This window comes from Odocoileus virginianus, chromosome 30 (genome assembly GCF_023699985.2).
Source record: "Odocoileus virginianus isolate 20LAN1187 ecotype Illinois chromosome 30, Ovbor_1.2, whole genome shotgun sequence".
Lineage (NCBI taxonomy): Eukaryota > Metazoa > Chordata > Mammalia > Artiodactyla > Cervidae > Odocoileus > Odocoileus virginianus.
The window spans coordinates 15376891-15393340 of record NC_069703.1 but is presented as its reverse complement, the minus strand read 5'-3'; the positions used below and the strand labels follow the sequence as shown (position 1 = coordinate 15393340).

The 16450-nt window shown below is 38.5% G+C and overlaps 1 pseudogene; it reads left to right on the top strand.

Moving 5' to 3' along the window:
* Positions 1-256: 256 nt before the first annotated feature.
* On the top strand, positions 257-2232 carry LOC110136029 (casein kinase II subunit beta pseudogene; annotated as a pseudogene).
* The last annotated feature ends 14218 nt before the right edge of the window (positions 2233-16450 follow it).

Sequence of the window (16450 nt, the reverse complement as noted above, 5' to 3'; positions counted from 1 at the left end):
TTTTGTAAAGCAATTCCACCTCTAGGTATTTGCCCCATGAGTACACTTGTATGTTTGAGAACGACTCCTATGAGGTTTTTTTGTTGATGTATTGTTTGTAATAAAGGGCTTCCCAGGTGGTGCTAGTGGTAAAGAACCTGCCTCCCAATGCAGTAGACTTAAAAGATTCAGGTGAGATCCTGGGTTATAATTGTTTGTAATATAAAAAAGATTAGAAACTGCGGTTGGGTCTGCAGGCTGTATTGTAGCTATCGCCATGGATCCTTGGAAGCAGAAACTTCCTTTCCCTCTGCCCCCTCCTCCACCCCACTCCCCCCCCAGGCTCCCTGGTCCCAGCTCCTGTCCAGTCACTGACATGAACACCAGCAGCTCAGAGGAGGTGTCCTGGATTTCCTGGTTCTGTGGGCCCCTTGGCAATGAATTCTTCCATTTAGTGGATGAAAACTACATCAAAGATAAATTCAGTGTCACTGGACTCAATGAGAAGGTGCCTCACTATAGACTACATATGATCTTGAACCTGGGGCTGGTTATGTAGTTGGAAGACAATACCAACAAGAATGACCTGATTGAGTAGGCAGCCGAAATGCTGTACAGATGGACCCACGCCTGCTATATCCTCACTTTATGTTTGAAATCCTTCAAGATAGGCTTCAGCAGTACATGAACTGTGAACTTATAGATATAAAAGCTGAGGTTAGAAAAGGCAGAGGAACAGGAGATCAAACTGACAACATTTGTTGGATCATGGAGAAAGCAAGGGAATTCCAGAAAAAAAAAATCAATTTCTGCCTTATTGATTATGCTAGTCTTTAACTGTGTGGATCACAACAAACTGTAGAAAATTCTTCAAGAGATGGGAATACCAGACCACCTTATCTGTCTCCTGATAAACCTGTATGCAGGTCAAGAAGCAACAATTAGAAGTGGACATGGAACAATGGTTTGGTTCAAAATTGGGAAAGGAGAATGTCAAGGCTATATATTGTCACCTGGCTTATTTAACTTCTATGCAGAGTACCTCATGCAAAATTCTGGGCTGGATGACTCAAGCTGAAATCAAGATGGCCAGGTGAAATATCAAAAACCTTAAATATGCAGATGATACCATTCTAATGACAGAAAGTGAAGAGGAACTAAAGAGCCTCTTGAGGGTGAAAGAGAAGAGTGAAAAATCTAGCTTAAAACTTAGCATTCAAAAAACTAAGATCATGGCATCTGGTCCCATCACTTCATGGCAAATGGAAGGGGAGAAAAGTGCAAACAATGACAGACTTTATTTTCTTGAACTCCCAAATCACTGCAAAATTAAAAGACACTTGCTCCTTGGAAAGAAAGCTATTTCAAATCTAGATAGTGTATTAAGAAACAGACATCACTTTGCCAAGAAAGGTCCTTATAGTCAAAACTATGGTTTTTTCAGTAGTCATGTATGGATGTGAGAGTTGGACCAGAAAGAAGGCTGAGCACTGAGGAAGAATTGATGCTTTTGAATTGTGGTGCTAGAGGAGACTCTTGAGAGTCCCTTGGAGAGCAAACCAGTCAATCCTAAAGGGAACCAACCCTGAGTATTCATTGGAAGGACAGATACTGAAGCTGAAACTCCAGTACTTTGGCTACCCGATGCTAAGAGCTGAATCATTGGAAAAGACCCTGATGCTAGGAAAAATTGAAGGCAAAAGAAGAAGGCAGCAACAAAGGATGAGATTGTTAGATAGCATCACTGACTCAATGGACATGAATTTGAGCAAAGTCTAGGAAATAGTGAAGGACAGAGAAGCCTGGTATGCTGCAGTCCATGGAGTCACAAAGAGTTGGACACAACTTAGTGACTGAATAACAATATACCCTCATCAACTGTGGCATTGCCCAGATGTTGGAAGAGTATCAACAGGAAGACTCTGGCTACTGGGCCTGTGTGTACTGTGGAAACCAACCACTGCTTCCCAGCAGCCTTTTACACATCCCAAGTGAGGCCATGGTGAAGCTCTGCTGCCTCAAATGCTTGGATGTGAACACACATAAGTCACTGAGGCACCTAAACGTGGATGGCATCTACTTTGGCACTGGTTTCCCTCACATGCTCTTCACGGTACATCCAAATACTGGACAAAGAGGCCCACCAACCAGATTGTGTCCAGGCTGTATGGTTTCAAGATCCATCCAGCGGTCTACCAGCAGCAGCTCCAAGCCACCAGCAACTTCAAGAGCCCTGTTAAGGCAGTTCACTGATTCCTCACCTGACCTGACCCTCAGTCTTCGACACATTCATTCCTTTGCTGCCACCTTTTCAGGATCCCTCTATGGTTTATGTTTAAATTAGCCATTATTGTGGTGGGAGCATAAAATAAAGTGCAAGAAAGGGCAAAAACAAGATCAGAAACAACCAAAAGGCCTATCAATAAAGAAGTAGTTAAATGAAGAGTGTGGTATTCCCATCCATGCAAGGGAATATTACACAACCAATTAAATGAACAAAGAAGCTTTTTGTAGTGATGTGGAACAATATCCTTTTTATGCATCGCTGAGCATAAAAAGCAGCGTGCAGAATAAATCATTTAAAATTTATCATTTGCTTAAAAATTCAAAGAAAATTGTATACATTGTTTATCTTATAGACACAAAGAATGATTCTAAAATCATCTTCAGAATCCATTAACAATAGTTGTCTCCAGGGAAAGGATTTGAGTGAGTATATACTGTGCATATTTTAATACACACTTAATTTCTTACTTGCTAAAAATAAATAAGATTATGATTATCTTTTAAAAGGAATGGAAAAAACAAAAAACATGAAGAAAATACACTGGTTTTTCATATCTTATGTTCAGACACTAAAATGTTATGTCTAGCACCAGGGAAATGCACTAAAAGCAATAGAGTTAATTGAAATGCCCTCTATATGTTAAAAAGGGAGTAAACAAGCCCAGTGGATCCATTTTCCTCTAAAACTCCATTATTATGTACTTGAATAAATGCTAATTAATCCCTTAGATTAGGATTTATCCCTGAAATGTCACCACCTGTATGTTACCATTACCAGTTCATTCAGTATTTTAGTGTGTTAATTAAAAGGATGTCGTATGATGCAGTAGTTTAACCCATGGCTTGTTTCTAGGTTGTGCCCTTTCATCATTGCTCTTTTTAATTGGTATGTTTTTAAGATTAAAAACAGAACTCTGGATAACTAGTATTTTTCATATTAAACTGAAATTTCTTTATTTGATTTTTAAATCACTGTGATTATCTTGATATAAATACTTATTTTTTAAAAAATATAATTTATTAAAAGCCTTAAAAATTATAAATAGCACCAGAAAAATTTACTCATCCTAGAATGGCTATACCTAAGGAGAATCAAGAATGGAAATTTCATTCTTAATCCATGTATGTGTGTATATGTCCATATTCATTTTCACATGGTGGTACGTACATGGTAAGTAAGCATATAGCTTTTCATACAATATAAAACTGGTCTCCCTGCAAGCTGCTCACTTTCCAGAAACTTTGGAATCTCATAGGAGATTCAGTTCAAGCCAGAAAAGAATCAATATGAAAAGACTTTCGCTTTTTCATAGCTCTTGTGAAACCAGAATTGTAATATAGTGTGAAATTAGCATTCTAATACAATGATTAAGAGGACAGGTATAAAGGTTAAGTAGCCTGCACTTCAAATTCCCAGATTTAACAGCTACATACCTCTTGGGAAGATTAGTTATTAGAATCATAGTTTCCTAATATGCAAATTACTTATAGTATCATCTATTTCATGAGGGAACTTCCCCTATAGCTCAGTTGGTAAAGAATCTGCCTGCAATGCAGGAGATCCCAGTTAGATTTCTGGGTTGGGAAGATCCGCTGGAGAAGGGATAGGCTACCCGCTCCAGTATTCTTGGGTTTCCCTGAGCTGGTGGCTCAGCTGGTAAAGAATCCACCTGCAATGCGGGAGACCTGGGTTCATTTCCTGGGTTGGGAGGATCCCAACATGACGTGGTAAATATTAAATGAGAAAAGTTACACTAATGCTCAACATGCATGCGAAATTGCTTCAGCTATGTCCAACTCTTTACCACCCTATGGCCTGTTGCTCTCCAGGCTCCTCTGTTCATGGGATTCTCCAGGCAAGTATACTGGCGTGGGTTGCTATGCCCTCCTTTAGGGGACCTCCCTGACCCAGGGATTGAACCTGCAGCTCCTTTAACTCCTGCATTACAGGCAGATTCTTTACTGCTGAGCCACCAAGGAAGCCCCATTAATGCTCAAGGTATTGCTGAAAAAATGATAGCTATTAATATAATAAAAACTGTTAACATATTTTCATTTCATTTTAATACATACAGTTGCTCAAGTAGAGCTGCAACTCAGTAAGTCTGTGGTCATTTAATTATGTTATTGATGGTGTATCAATTAACCACGAGAGATACAAAAGCTGTCCCCCTACTTTTTTCTTTTATCTTTGATTTTGCTTGAATAATGAAACTTATTCTATATCCTTAGGGAAATTTGTTTTTCTGGCTATCTCAAAGATAAGGAACCACTATTGATTCCTCACCCTGATCTTTAATATTTATACATGACAACTTCCAAATATACCTCAGAAATTATATTAGTGTAGGGAGAACAGTATGTCAGAATACTTTAAGATGGGCAGAAAGACTACTCTTTTAATTACTGAGGCTCTTCATTCTGGCAAATAGCTGCCTTGATTGACTCAGTTTTTCCTAAGCACTTTTGATCCAATTTCCCTAAAGTGGTGTTCCACAGGAGAAAATAAGACCTACCAAATATAAATATAAATATGTTTAGTTATTGCTTGACAGTTGGCTAACAGCATATGTAGGAAAAAGTACATTGGGGAAAACAATAAACCCAGGAGTGAGTTCGACCGGAAGTTTAAAAATTAGATAAACCAGTGATGATGCAATTTTTTTTTTTTTCTAAAAAATAGAAGAAACAAGTTCAAATATGGTATACGAAAAGGGCACTGTGACTTTAGGTGGAATTACACCAGAACTAGTGTCCAAAGTCATCCAGAATGAGTGATTCAGTCATCCAAAGTCACCCCGTGATACTTTTGAGCAGTAAGTAATCCATTGACTATAAAAAAATTCCCCAACTTTTCAGCCCTTCATATAGAGACATAATTTTCAATAAAGCTTTGTCATTCCTTTCATGAATTTCCCTACTTATCGATCTGAACTGGCTTGTTTTGCTACGAAGAGTGTGACAGAAGTGAGAGTATGCCGGTAGAGTCTAGCTCTCAAAGGCCTTGAATTCTTCTTCCATCTTCCTTGAATTCCTGCTTTCGCCATTAGAACAAGCCCAGGTCAATCTTTTGGAGGAAATACTTAGATGAACAGCTGAAGACTAAATAGCTTTAAAGCTAAGCCCAGCCTAAAATTGTTCACTCCCAGAACTGTGAGCTAAATAAATATGCTGGGTTAAGCCACTATGGTTTGGAGTTAGTAATAGCCAGCTGTTGAAATTGACGAACGTTATGGTAAGGCAAGAGGTTTCTTGAAAGCCAGAAAATCCATCAGATTTGGAGCTAGGTCTTAGCCAATGCTTAAGGGTATGGGAGTGGGATCTTGTTTCACTAGCAAAGAGGAAATTGGCAAAGGCTAGAAAAAATTTCATGGCTCAAGCCAGTGCACTAAGGGTGGGGCCAGGGTGAGGTTTCAGGCTCAGTGAGGAACTGGAGAGAAATCAATAACCTACACTTTAGACTTGGAAGGAGAAAAGATGCTTTGTGGGAGCTCTGGAAAATACGGTGTTTAGAGCTCAAATCGTCTGACCAGTTTCAGACAGTTTGAGGCTGACACCAGCCTTATTAAAACTGGGCAGACCCGAGCTTGCAGGTGGCAGACTTGTCACTAAAGCTGAGACCAAGGCAGGGATGAGACAAGGACATGGTGAGACAAGGAGGGAAAGAAATTTCATGCTGTGCAGAGAGCGGAGGAAGAAATTTCAGGCACATATATTAATATCTTCCCTCTGCCCCCAAGTCTTCTCTTAGCCACCCCCTCCCTTTATTCTTTCCAAACAGAGTATGTTTTATCATACTATAGTATTTACAACATAATGATAATTTTAAATGTGAGTCACTCAGTCATGTCCGCCTCTTTGTGACCAGGGTATGATCATCAGGTGGGCCTGTGTATTGCTAATATTATTTATAGGCCAGATTAAAAGGAAACAGAAATAATGCAGACTGTCAAAGGGTTCTACAAACTTCTGACAATTTTGTCTTAAAGACTAATGCAAGGAATCAGGAGGAGGCCCTAAGGCTTGGGTAGATAGTATGGAGTTGCTGGATATTGGAGAGACTGCTTAATCTCTACTCTGGATGCAGCCTCCTCTGAGTAATTATAGACATTAGATTTTAGAAAGTACAGCACAGAACTTCCTGGGAGTCCAGTGGTTAAGACTACATACTTCCACTGCAGGGGGTATGGGCTCAATCCCTGGTTGGGGAACTAAGATCCCCCACGTCACTCTGTATGACCAAAAAGGAAAAAAAAAAAGAATAAATAAAGAAAAGGGTGCCTAGTATTTAGAAGGTCTGGAAACCTTGTTTGAGGGAATAACTGTAATTGCACTGAAATTTTAGTATGAAACATAAGACCAAAAAAAGATAAAGAAATGGCCATGGTCTTTGGATATATAAAGATCAGTAGTGTGACTCTAAATTTATTCTGAGTTTCTCTGTGGCAGAGAAACTAGACATGGAAACAGAATTCAGATGGCATAGGGGATAAGCTACAGAAAGGGAGAGAAATCAGACTTTAAAATAAAACTGAAGTTGATTTTATTATATTTTGAGATGGAAATGTATTCACTAAGATTATATTGTATACGTTAAAAGTTTAATTACCTAGGCATAATTAGAAAACACCAACCTAAACAATAGATTTAAAAGGATGAGAGAGAAAAGTCAAGATACTTCTTATTTTATAAAATAAGAGTTCCACAGGAAAATTATATACATCTTTATGTTTCCTAAGATAATGCTTTCCTCTCCCTTGCTTATTACATTTTTGAATTCAGTTGATCAAAGTGAAGAGCAAAGCAAGAGATGATATCTTTCATGTAGCAAATTCTAAACATTCCCCAAATTCTGATCTGTCAACAGATGTCAACAGCCTAAAGTTCTCAACTTGTTTGTATCATTCAAATCATACACCTTGTTAAAATCAATTGTCTTACTAGGGTACTGTTATCACCTAAAAAATAATTGAAGGTCAGTTTTACATAATTTTGACTGTGCAGCATTCTTACTGTACACTAAAATTTTCTGAGCTTTTTCTTAAACTCATGGCCATTGCCTAGATAGAATACATCTATTTGAATTGCAATATAATAGTTTATTATAACTAACAAAGAAGGAGCTCCAAATGCAAATGAAATGCAGATTCAAGTGAGCTGTTAAGGTCATTTGGTTACACGCTAGAAAATAATTCAAGGATAGGTATAACCACCATCAAGTGTTGATCCCCAAAGAAAGAGTGTAGGAACTATTGAAGTTGAATTTTCACTTGTGAAGAAATGGAATCTGTATTGAAAAAAGTGTGCTCAGTAGGAATGCTGGTTCAAACAAAGGAAGAAAGAAACCCATTATCTAGTTTTAAAAATGATAAAAACATTTCCAAAGGATTTTCTTTTTTAGTTATTTTTAAGTATACTTGAGGTCACTTCTCTGGGCAGAAGAGTGACTGATAATATCTGAAACTTACCTCTCTCTTTGTCAGAATGTTTTTAAGAGTATTTTCATAGTTGATGAGCAATTTGATTCATTTTATTTGAGGAGAATCATTGCCACCAGAGAACAAAAACAGCTTATATTGGAAAATTAATTTACTTTTTTAAAAAAGCAATCATATTCTGTGAAAAGTAGGAAGAAATTACAGTGACTCCACTGAGGCCTCAATCTTGAGCATAATATACCCATTGCTCTCCCAGGATTTTCCTATTTTCTGTGCCAATCAAGGTTATAAAACTTTAGGTTTTCATTGCTTGGAAATTCATGAAATGAAAACAAGGTAATTTTTTTCTTTTCTCTATCTGGAGATGTTTATTCATGGAGCTTCAGGAGATACTTTCTAACACAGGAGGAATTTTATTCTCCCTGTACTCTTTCTTAAATAGAATATGTGTATACTTCCCTGCAAGTGGATTCAGAGGATTCTCATCTAATTGTCATCAGGTTCATTCATTAGTCAATAATTCTTAGACCCCAGATATCAACTTGATCTCCTTTTTAAAAAGATAAATTCCACTGAGATGAAAGTTCAATTTTTCTTACTGAGTCACTGTCACTTTTACAAAATGGTCAGTAATGTACTTCACTTCTAGAAGGAAAAACAGAAGATGTAAGAGAGTAGAGGATAAAGTGATCATTACAAACACAAGGATCAAAAAACTGCCTAGTGAAGATAATAATTGACATTTTTCTTCATACAGACTAAATTTACATTGACTCTGCTTATCCATAAAATATGGTAAATTTCCATGAGCTTCTGCTTGCTGGAATAAATCATAATTTCTTCTAGGTTTTGAATTTAATGTCAGGTCCCATCATATATCTATTGTTTGAAAGATAGAATTTAAATTCCTATTTTAAAATATAGTGGACTAACTGTATATTTGTTATTTTTTTTTAAATATTTGAAATGGAAGTACAGAAAGTAGAGTCATATCTTCTTGATTAGTTGTTTTTGTTTCACTTTTACTCCCATTCTCTCCTTACTCCCATTTCTATCCTCTCCGCAAAAGCAACTTGGTTGATGTTTTAATTAGGCAAAATTGCAAAATATGTAGTAACATTTTGTAATATAGATTAAGCTACAGGCTTGTTCCTTTCTTATTTTAATGTTCACTCAGTACTTTGTTTATGTAAGATATACCCATGGCTCTCTGCTTATGTGTCGTCTGTTGCTTATAAAAGCTGCAGGGTATTCTGTAGTGTCGTAGATTATTTTAAAAAAAAACAACAAACAAAACTGATTTTAGAAGATGACAGTGTTAGTTCCTATTTCTCCTATAAGACATAGCTATAAACTTTGTGGTGTAAAAGAGTAAAAATATCAACAGATCATTTTTACAGTTCTGGAGTAGATAAGTTCAAAATGATCTGACAAGGACTGGTTCCTTTCAGAGTCTCTAAGAAAATCTGTTGATCTGTTTTGCTAGAGTTTGGAGGTCCACGGCTTTTCTTGGATTGTCGTTTCCTTTTAATCTTCAAATCCAGCAGTGTTTCACTTTCCACTCTCTCTGTTTCTGAAGATCTGCCTCTGCTTCTGTCCTCATGTCATCTTCTCTAACTGTGACCCTCCTGTCTCTCTCTTTGAACGATCCTTGTTATTACATTGCTGCTGCTTCTGCTAAGTCGCTTCAGTCGTGTCCGACTCTGTGAGACCCCGTAGACGGCGGCCCACCAGGCTTCCCCGTCCCTGGGATTCTCCAGGCAAGAACACTGGAGTGGGTTGCCATTTCCTTCTCCAATGCATGAAAGTGAAAAGTGAAAGTGAAGTCGCTCAGTCGTGTCCAACTCTTCGCAACCCCATGGACTGCAGCCTACCAGGCTCCTCCGTCCATGTGATTACATTAGTTAGCTAGTTAAGTCGCTCAGTCATGTCCAACTCTTTGTGACCCTGTGGACTGTAGCCACCAGGCTCCTCCATCCACGGGATTCTCCAGGCAAGAGTACTGGAGTGGGTTGCCATTTCCTTCTCCAGGGGATCTTCCTGACCCAGGGATTGAACCCGGGTCTCCTGCATTGCAGTCAGACCTTTAACCTCTGAGCCACCAGGGAAGCCCATGGCCCACCTAAATAATCCAGAAAAATCTCCTATCTCAAAACCCTTACCTTGATACTCCAAAATTATTCAGATTCCTCACAAGGCTGCCCATCCCACCGACTGCAAACTACTCAGACTTAATATTGTCAAAGACTCAACTTGTGTTCAGTAAGCATCCTTCACTGCTATCATTCCTGAACCAATGGTGCTGCAGGCAAGTTAGCCACAAGTTCCTGACACTTAAATTCCTCAGACATTATCCTCTCTCCATTTCAGCAAGCTAACTGATTTTGTCCTATCTAGGCAATATTTGGTTTTCCATGCCTTCATTTCCTTCTTGCTCACAGGTTTATGCTCCTCCTTTGCTTAGATGAGTCTGATCTTTCCTGAAGCAAAGACGGCTGGTATTGCCTGGAAAATTCTACTCTGGGCACTAATATTTTTTTAAACAAGCATAAAAATTCCTTATACTGAGGTATATAAGATTTTAGTTACCTGTTTAAGATGGGCAAACATACTCCTATATAAGTGAGGAAAAGAAAAATCACACAAATTACTAAATTAAATTTGTCTACTGAAATAGCTCATGTACTTACTACTTAACAGTTTTGTTCATTCTCTTGGTTATGCTAACTTTTCGAGATCAGGGACAGCGGCCTTCGAGGATGCCAAAATCATGACAGGACACAGAAAAATCCTGCATTCAGATGGGTGTATAAAATCTTTACTGATATGCTCAGATGTATAGATTGATTATCAGCTTTCCTGTCCCCAGTATGGGTTGACTTTTTCTCTTTCCCCTACTCTGGTGGAATGCAACTGATTCTAATGCATTTTCTTTCAAACAAAATTTTTTATTTCACCTCTGATTGGCTTGTGACTCCTGCTGATTGACAGGCAAGTCTACAGCTGTGGGTTCTCTTTTGAAACTATTTTATCTTTTCTCTTTGACTCTCTTTTAATTTGATTGGATTCACTCTTGGAGCACCCTGTAGAAAGAACCCTGATTATTCTCTTTTCCACTATGACTTGGTAGATGGCAAAGCACACTCAGAGGTCTTATCCCTTCTTTGTTAGCACTGGCTGCCCGTGGAAGCCCTGGGAATGCTTATCTCAGTTGGCAGATAACTGCTCCCAGGTTTAAACTTCAAAGGCAAAACCCAGGCAGCCTCAAAGAAAGAAACTTCAGTCAGCTTCAAGGGGTTGAGTGCGCTGGTCGTGTGGCGACTTTTGGAAATGTGAAAGGCTCACTGAGAATTCATGCTAGCCTCAAGATCTCCAGGTCACTTTCTCACATTTGGATAGTAATTGCAAGGTCCTGGGAAAGCGCCAACTCCTTAGTTCTCTCGGCAAGGAGAGTGAGACTCTCAGTGTGAGGGCTGTCATTGAGAGCATGTACTGACATCATAGCCAAGGACTCCTCAGAGAGTCTCCAGGTGCAGTACGAAGGTGGCTCCCCACAGCCATGCTCATTAGCTGTGGCAGCCCAGCCTGGGGTTTTGTGCCATGACTGGAGAGATTCATGTCTGAAACTGACAAATCACTTGCATTCAGTAACTATATCAAGGTTCCACAGGAACCCTCACAACTGTGTGTGTGTTTCCTTAAACACAGGTAACTATTAATGCCTATAGCATACTTTTGTAATCCTGAAGTTAGGATAGCTAGAATATCAAGGAAAAATAATTTTCTCATTTTTCTCCCCAATGATGATGACATAATGACAACCCATTCTCGATTCTCTCTTCCTTTATTTTTCATATATACACACACAAACACACACAGTTTTAATTGAACTCACTAATGGAGCACACAGTGGAAAAGCCCTGATTACTCCCTTTTTCATTGCTACTGTCTATTTATGAAAGAAAGAGAGAAAGATATGTAGAGAAATCCCCTGCTTCTTAGTGCTCTGAGCCTCTGCTTACTCTGTGGTAGGCTTTATCTTTGGTCTGCTTCTTAACCTCTCTAAGCATTATTTGTTTTAAAAAAATGAGCCTCATTGTAGTTATCAACCTTATATGGTTGTGGTAAGGAGTTAATGAGATAATATTACATATTCAATAGATGTAATTGGTTATTGTTCCCATCTAATTATTCCCTTTAGAAGTCTCTGGTACAGTATGCACTTGTTTGTGTAGGAGTCAAGTTTGGAAAAGAAAAGGAAGGAGGTTAATCTGGTTCACATCCCAACAATTGATGTCCATGTTGTCTTTTCCTGTCCTTTTCTTTTAGCTTCTTTGAACTTTGGCTTCTTACCTGGTTGCTTTCCACTCCATTTTCAACCTTCAGACCCTGGATCTCCTGGTAACCTGGGGGTGTCTCTCAGAACTGGTCCTGACCCTGCCTGACTCCAGTCTCCTGGGCTTTTCTTGCTTGACCAGCAGACAAATGTCTTTTGTCACCAGCTCTTTCCTATGGGGTTCCACTGAAAGAAACTTCAGGCCTCAGTAAATGCTCTCTTCATCTGAAAGTAGAACAGAGAACCAGGTTGGTGGATGGTGAAATAATGGTATCATATGATACCTGAAATCATCATACTCTTCAATATATGGGCTGCTATTAACCAGTCTGCCCACTCTACTAGACTCTAACTGTATAATGGGTTTCTCTAGAGACCCTGATTTCTGTTCTACTAGTCCTGCATTCCATGGGAAAGGTCATTATACATCTGAATTTCAATTGTAAATGTTCCCACTTTCCCCCAGGGCTCCTGACACTAACATCTGCATTATTATCAGAATATCCTCAGGGGTAATGTTGAACTACACTGAACAACCCAACTGTTTCTGATGATTTACCAAAAAAGATGTTAATACTTGCATAAGGGCAAGGTCCTAATGCACTGTCTAGTACACAGGAGGCACTTAATTATTTGCCTATTATAAGCAGAATGCTCTGCAATATGGCTTATAATTCCTATTTTAGAAATGATGATAGCTGTTTAGAAATGATATGTGATGAACAGAGACTTCTATGATCTTAATTCTGTTTATTTGGGGTCCAAGAAAATATGGTTAAATAAAATATTAGAAAACAGGAGTCTGTTACTCCTCTTATGACATGGTGGCCACTGATGACACATTGAAGCTTATCCAGAGATTTTATTTATGTGTGAGTTCATCCAGTTCTCTCCTAGAATTATCTCTTCTTCCTCTCTACCCCATTATTCAATAACTTCTTCAATTTCCCTGTCCCCCAACATACACGTTCACAAATTTGGAGCTTAGTTACCAGTCTGAGTTACCTTCAGGCCAAGAATTGGGTCCATATTTGCAAATAAGTGGGTTGAAATATTACCCAACTATGGTGTCTCCCTTAGCACTGACTTCACCTTTTTGAGCAAAGGCTACTGAGGGACATCAACTGTTTATAGACTATCTGCATTTTTACTCCTTCCATTATAGAATAATCACATGGATCACAAAGGAAACTACTGAATACCACTCAACAACTGAAGTAAAATGTTAACATCTACAAACAGTTAACATACATATTTTATGGTTGGAGAAAATATAGAGGGTTGCATTTTGAGAGACTGCAACATGATGATGGTGAAGGGGGCAGGACTGACTCTATTTCTTCTGGATTATCACCATTTAAAAATGACTACTGAGTAGCTATTACATGCCAGAAACTGGTCCAGGTAGTAGAGACACAATCAATCTTGAATAAGATGAACAAAGTCCCTGTCTTGGTAGAGTTTGTCATTAAGTCAGGAATGCAGGCATATGAAAAGGTATTACGTTTATAATATACTAGAGTATGTTAAGTGTTCTGATGTGAAAAGTGGAGGGTTCTAAAGGATCATGTGTGAGAAATGCCTAAACCTCCATGGGCATTTGTATGTTTAGAAAGATGTCAAGGAAAAATATTTAGAGGAAATACCATCTAAGGTGAGATTTGAAAGCTGAGGCAGAATTAGCTAATATAAGGGGGGAAAAAGGAGAGCATGTTTCAGGCAACAGAAATAACATATGAAGACAAGAGAGAGTGTGGGTCATCTAGGGAGCTGAAAATCATTTTGTGAGGATAGAGTGGAAGACACAAGCATGGGAAGATGAATCAGGACACTAGGAACTTGAATAAGCACAGATATGCACAACCTTGGAATTCATGTTAAAGAATTTGAGTTTCATTCTAAAGCTTTGAAGAGTAGGAGGAATAACATGACCAGATCATTCTGACTGTGGTGTCCCAAGAAGGAGGAGAATGGGAGCATGGGCACCAGTTAAGAGACTCTTGCAGAAATTTAACTCAGAGCTAATTGCAGCCAAAATCATGACAGTATGTAGTATGGTAGGCAGAATAATGGTTTCCCCAAAGATGTCCAAAGGCTTCCCTGGAGCCACAGTGGTTAAGAGTCCACCTGTGAATGCAGGGGATGCAGATTTGATCCCTGGGTCGGGAAGATCCCTGGGTTGGGAAGATCCCTGGAGAAGGAAATGGCAACACTCCATATTCTTGCCCTGGGAAGTCTCATGGACAGAGAGGCTTGGTGGGCTATATATAGCCCATGGAGTCACAAAAGAGTTAGACAGGACTTAGTGACTAAACAACAACAAAGTCATAAATTTCCACATCCTAAGCCTTGGAACCTGAGATAGGTTACCTTATGCAAAGGGAGTTAGTTTCAAATGGAATTAAAGTTGTTAATCAACTGAATTTAAAGAGATTATCCAGGACTTTGTGGATGAACTCAATGTGATTGCAACAGTCTTTTAAAGTGGAAAGGAGGCAAAATAGGAAGTTGGAGTCAGAGATTTGAAAATGCTATGTTGCTGATTTTGAAGATGGAGGAAAGCAGCCAGGAACTGAGGGATACAAGAAACCTTAAGAAGCTGAATAAAGCAAGGAATTACACTTTACCCTAGAGAGCCTAGAAGGAATGCAGCCATGTTGGCACCTTAACTCTGACCCAGAGGAACCTATTTTGGATTTCGGACCTTCCGAACTATAAACCAATACTGATATGTTGTTCTAAGGCACTAGGTGTGTGGTAATTTCTTATAACAGTCATAGGAAATATCTAGGTATATAGGTGGAAAAAGTAGAAATATTTGAAAGATATTTCAGTGACAGGAGTGAAATGTAGGGTTCAATTTTACAGGCAAGAGGAAAGTGGGCTAACAAGAGTTATGTCAGTCCAGTTCAGTCACTCAGTCATGTCTGACTCTTGGCAACCCCATGAACCACAGCACGCCAGGCCACCCTGTCCATCACCAACTCCCAGAGTTTACTCAACACCATGTCCATTGAGTTGGTGATGCCATCCAACCACCCAATTCTCTGTTGTCCCCTTCTTCTCCTGCCCTCAATCTTTCCCAGCATCAGGGTCTTTTCCAATGAGTCAGCTCTTCGCATCATGTGGCCAAAGTATTTGAATCTCAGCTTCAACATCAATCCTTCCAATGAACAACCAGGACTGATCTCCTTTAGGATGGACTGGTTGGATCTCCTTGCAGTCCAAGGGACTCTCAAGAGTCTTCTCCAACACCACAGTTCAAAAGCATCAATTCTTTGGCACTCAGCTTTCTTTATAGTCCAACTCTCACATCCATACAGGACTACTGGAAAAACCATGGCCTTGACTAGACGGACGTTTGTTGGCAAAGTAATGTCTCTGCTTTTTAATATGCTGTCTAGGTTGGTCATAATAGAGATGGAAAAAGTAAGGTTCAATTTTACAGGCAAGAGGAAAGTGGGCTAACAAGAGTTAATTCTTCCCCCATCCAAAAAAAAAAAAAAAAAAAAGGTGCTCTAGTGTTTTATCAATTACAGTTGAAGAAATCCTTGTACTAATATGACCTATAACAATAAATTCGACTAGTGTATTTGACTCAAGGTAACAGTGAATAATATTAAGGACATTAAAGACAAAGATGGAAAAAAAAAGACAAAGATGGATACATTTGGTACAAATGACTAATGATTTATTTCTCTGGGTATTTTAGCATCAATACTTCATTAGATTGGTGACAGATTCACATAGTTCAGATATTGATATTCAGCCAATGCCACATAAAAGTAAATAAAATTAAACATTAGTTTTTAGGGCATATAAGTAACAGCTTCCACAAGGTTGTAAAATTTTATATGTTCTAGGAAAGCCCTGTGACTCTAAGGATTGAAAGACATTATTTAGATACGAAAAGAAAAGAAGACTATTTGGGAAACTTGGTGAGATTTAATTTAGCTGGAAAGAAAATAAATAACAGATATGTAGTTCAGAAAACAATAATTAATATTACTTTAGAATTCAATAAGCATGTCTGGCAAATATTCAAGACCAGGTTACTCACCAAATGAAAGGTCATCTTTTTTAAAAACTATTTCATATTCATCTTTTCTCTCTCCTTTTCCAGAACTACTCTTTTTCTTCTCTATGGTTCAATGATGTGTCAATTCTCCTATACTATATTTCATATCCTTCACTAAATTACAACTATTTATACATCTATTTTTCCTTTTCATTATATTTTTAATCACTTGAAGGCAAGAACTGTGTCCAGTTTTTCTTTGATATTTGTCACAGAATCCAGCACAATGTTTTATATAAAGAACCTGGTGAGTGATGGAAAAGTAACAGAAGATGTGTGTCAAGGGCTTGATTCCAGGTTCATAATTATTTGTTGTAAACTTGAGGAAAGTCA